Here is a 4,936-nt window from a genome sequence, read left to right as displayed (position 1 = left end):
ATTTTTGTTGCACTCAAAATATGGGAAATGCCATAAAATACGGATACTTAGTGCAAAAATGTCAGTTTAGTACTCAGGCTTCACATTAAATGCATATGTAAGATCCTTGATTTTTTGTGTAGTATTTGATGAATCTGGCATCGCCAACGCATCCGGAGCAGGCCAAGACCCCCTAATTGACCCCGGAGACATCGAAAACCGATGCCCAGAGGCTCGGGAAAGGGCAGAAATGCGTGGAATGGGGGGTCCAATTGGCCAAATTGCGTTTTTGAAAACCGACGCTCGGAGGCTCGAGAAAGGGCAAAAATGCCCGGAATGGGGGATTTGCACACTGCACATTTGAAGATCACGTATGTCATACATAATAAAAGAAAAATATTTTGAATATGACTTATTTTATATTTTTACATGGTTTTTGGTATTTTTCCAACATTACGTTGGCCCTCTTCTGATTGGTCGAGAGCCTATTTTTCTAAACCCTAAAAGGCCCCAAAATGAGCTCCCTTTTTCCCTAATGAGCCTAAAATGATGGATAATACCAAATAAGGCTGTGAGTGAAGATCGGGACGATGCTCTCGGGTATGTGGGAAGGCCCTCTTAGGACTCCATCCGGGCCCGCAGACTCACCAAGTCATCTTGTGCATTAAATTCTAGCTCTAGTCGCTCCAATATTAGTATGGACGGAAATGCAAGTCGTAAATAGAACTAACGAATCAGGTGAGAGCATTTATGAACTCTATCAACTTGCTTGAGTCCACGTGGGACTCTAGCTTTAGAGGCGGCTCCAACGATGGTGTATGACATCAATTGCTTGTATATGCCATAGCTTGTCTTGTTCCCTCGTTAAGGCCCGCAACTCTCTCCACCCGGACATTATGGTACTAAGAGACTTTCTTGAGGCTTGATTGGCAGCTATACGGTCAGATGGCTCTCCAAAATGAGTCGTGCATGCCATGATGTGCCCACGATTGGGAGACATGGGAAAGAACTCTTGACATTCACTAGATGGGCAACCAACTCCCAGCCTAAGGGTGGTTACACATTGCCAAAGGGTGCTCCAAAGGTGCCCAAATTGTGGGCAGCCAAAAAAATCTTAGTCATTCTTGAACGGGCAAGGGCTTTACACACCACCCAAGCAAGAATCTTTACGATAGGCAGCCTAGGGGGAAGTTTGAGTTTTTTGAGCTCTCTTTGAGCCACTTGTCACAATCGTGGGCATTAATTTCAAGTAAATCTAACGGTGTGAAAAGCAAGGTGTAAAAGCATAGTTAAGCTTTTTATCAAAAGGACAGGAGAAAAGCATAGAAGTGCTTTTGCCATAAATCTATATGATTCATAACAAGCACAAGATTGTCAACATTGTTTGTGTCTTCAAGCAACAATGAAGAGGTCTTGTTGCCTGAGTGTCTTCAACCAAGATTCTGAGGTAAGATTCTCTCGTAGTCTCAATGTGCATTCGGTATTTTTTGTTTATAGATTTGAGGTTGCAAGACAATTGAAAGATTAGAGCTCTATGGGAATGATGATGATCAATCAATCTATCTGTCTATCATTTCGCGCATCACATTAGCTACAGTGGAGACACTGTGGTGAGGTTTGGCTAGCCTCCAGGATTTGGTGTTAAGTAGCTGCAAGTAGCCAAGATGGATTTGTGTTCAAGCAAAAGCTTGGCAAGGGTTGAAGAGATGAAGGCCAGCGTGGCATATCCTTGGCATGTGAAGCTTTGGAGAGCCTTGCAATGACCTTATGCTCTACTCTCACAAGCCTAAATGCTTGACTTACTACAGTGTTGACTACACCTTTATTCATATGGTTGTAGTCCATGTGACAATATTGTATAAACTGCAATGAGGATTAGTTATTGTATCGCCTTATTCATGTATTTGTTGGACTTCAGCTTCCAAAATATGAACATCACAAAATCAATAATAAATCACCACCCTTGACATTTGCAGGGAGGATCGGGTCCTAACGGACCCTATGTCGCGTCTCATGTCCACTATTTTACTCATATGCTTTTTCCCTTGAAAATTTGATTAAATACTAGGATTCAACTTCAATTTTGTGTTAGTAGTTACATGATCCACGATGGAAAGGTTGCCTGCTGCAAATCTAGTTATAAAAAGGTAACATTTAATGGGGAGTGATCCTCTACTTGAATTTGATTGGTTGAGAAATGGGTGCCCAAACTTGGCCAGCCAAGAGTTGCTTGCCCAAGAAAGCTCTTATGATGGGGAGGAGGTGGCATCTGACTTAGCTTTTGCAGTCGCCTAAATTTTTGCTATGTGTAAAGGGGGGGCGCCCATCCACCCCAATGGAGCATTCTGATTGGCTTCCCGGGCACTCTTTGGTGTGTAAAGGGCCTAAGTGGAGCAAGTTTTCCCAATTACAGTGAACCATCAAGCTTCCCGACATGTAAGGAAAAATTCTTAAGCATCTCATTCACCTCATGACAACCGAAAACCTCAAGCCTTACACTCCCAACAAGCCCATTCACCTTCACCCACATATCAAACTACTTGTGTACCCACTCACCTTTTGCACACTCATATTCGAGAAACGCTCACTTGCAAGTCTCTTCTCTTCCTCGTCTATAGGAAGGAATGGAACATACAAACCGCTACTCCCAGAACTAGATGAAGAACCACCATCTAGAATAGAAACAAGAACAACATTACCCATTGAAGACACACCACCCGTGTATCCAACTATAGCACTCACACTTAAAAACACCTCCACAACCCTCCAAACTAAAAATCCCACTTTCAACACTGACACCACAAGATGGTGTCCTTCAACCAAAAGAAACACCTATGAAAATGCAACTTTTATGCACACAAAAAGGGCTCAAGTCATCTTGCTTCAAATCACCTTTCCCTCATTCTTCAAAGTTGGAGTTGTTTCTATACACAAAGGGATTTGGTCATTCAAATGTAACATGGTCAGCATTAGTTGTTTGTGCATTGGTCCCCTCCATTGAAAATAAGGTAGTAGACCACCCTACTCCTCTTAGATGATAGCAGCTCTAGTTTTGATTATCGTCATAGGGTTTGGACTTTGCCTAGCTAGAGACTATTGAGGTTGGCACTAGAGGCATCCTAGAGAATAGCAGATAAAGGGGTTAGCACATCATGGTATGCACATGTATTCAAATGGTTTGCTAGTCAATGTACCAATTCCCCCACTTTCATTACATCCTAGATGCACTATCCCCCCTTGATACCAGGAGATGAGATCAACGTTATCATACAGTTAGATTTACTCCAACTCCATACGTCGTAAACTTGGGGAGAGCCATGAGTTCCCCACCAAGATCCAGATCTACCCTGACCACGTTGTGAGAGTAACAAAGGATGGAGTGACCACAGCTAGAGGCAAGAGAAATTTCACATGCACTAAAAATTGCCATCAACCAGATGCGAGTCTCGCATCCCATTAGCTAATGATCGAGGCTAGCAGAGTTGCAGGCACACCCACAGAGTAGTGGATTTGTAGGCTATGCACATTGGAGGAGGTGGAGATATAGGAGCATTTCCTGTGTACCTGTCCAGTCTATTATGAGGGTTGAGGGTGATACCATTGCCACTTTCAAGAGGGGCATGTCTTTGGAATAGTCTCTCAATTGATCCAATTCCATGAATAGGCCAGTGTTGGCCTCTACCTGATTGACATGCGGGGGCACAAAGAGATAGCAGTAGCAAGAGGTGATAGCAGCATAAGAGATAGGATATACCAAGCACAACATGATGTCATATACTTCTTATAGTTTGAGTCAACTCCAAGACATGCTAGAGTGGAGGAACAAGAGCTAGCTAACATGAGGGCATAGTGGATCAATGGGAAGAGATGACATGGAGCTAAAGAACCAGAGACACAGATACCACATGCGATGTATAGGCTGACCGGAGCACACACGATGGAGGTCTAGCCTATCTTAGCTCTCCTCAACGGTTCAATGGATACAGATACATGATATCTTCGCATCCGACCATAGAGCCACCATGGAACCTAGTTTTGTATTTTGAGTACTAGTTTTGAGTTTTGAGATTTTGAGGTTCTTAGCATAGCATATCACTCAACAAGGACCCTAGTGAGCAGCCCATCGTGGCTTGTATGAGTTACTCTTTTGATTGTGCTTTGTTTTGTAGGCCGCAAGACGTCCCAAAGATAGATTTACATAATATGGTTTTTATTCATTAGAGAAAAACAACCTTTTGAGATGTATAGTGCAACGACATACTTGAATATTGAGCTATGAATTCTGATAAAAATAGCTTTAGCCTTTGAAATGAAGTGTTGAAAACCTCGAGGTGACAATTGCATCTCTCCTTAAAGTTGGGTTATATGTATGGGACAATTGTTGAGATTAAGGGCATTTACAATAGATTAATGGAAAGTACAAAATTCACGAGAGTCATGGGAGGGTATGTAGGCCAAAGTTAATGTAAAGCTTTGTAGATTTATGTTGCTCCTTTTTTGTCTTTCATGGTTTTCTTTGCCTTACCTAATTTAGATCATCACCATCCTTTGAAGAAAAGCAATGATGCCCCTTTGTTGTTTTATTATTTTATGATTACTATTTTTTTAAATACATCTTTGTCTATTATGGTGGAAAAATGTGTGATGTAGAGCATTTTTATAGCATTCATAGATAAACTTATTCAGCTTCAATTGAAGCTGAACCCACGATTGGTTGTTTTTACTTTGCCATAGGATGCTAATGCAAGCCCGAATGTATAACTACTAGTTTTACATCTTCAATCATCAACACTTTGCGCCCAATCTTTTTCCCAAAGAAACCAAAATTTGATGATTTGCCACATTTCAAACCATAATTCCATGTGCCTTGCAAGTACTTGAGAACCAACCATTGGATGCTTGAAGACAAGTCTTCTTGGGATTATTCTAGACAAAATGACTTAGAACACCGACTGCA

This window comes from Dipteris shenzhenensis, chromosome 8, assembly GCF_047967505.1.
Source record: "Dipteris shenzhenensis isolate YYH24624 ecotype China chromosome 8, Dip_SZ_1.0, whole genome shotgun sequence".
Classification (NCBI taxonomy): Eukaryota; Viridiplantae; Streptophyta; class Polypodiopsida; order Gleicheniales; family Dipteridaceae; genus Dipteris; species Dipteris shenzhenensis.
The sequence above is the reverse complement of the archived record's forward strand: the minus strand, read 5'-3'. Positions refer to the sequence as shown.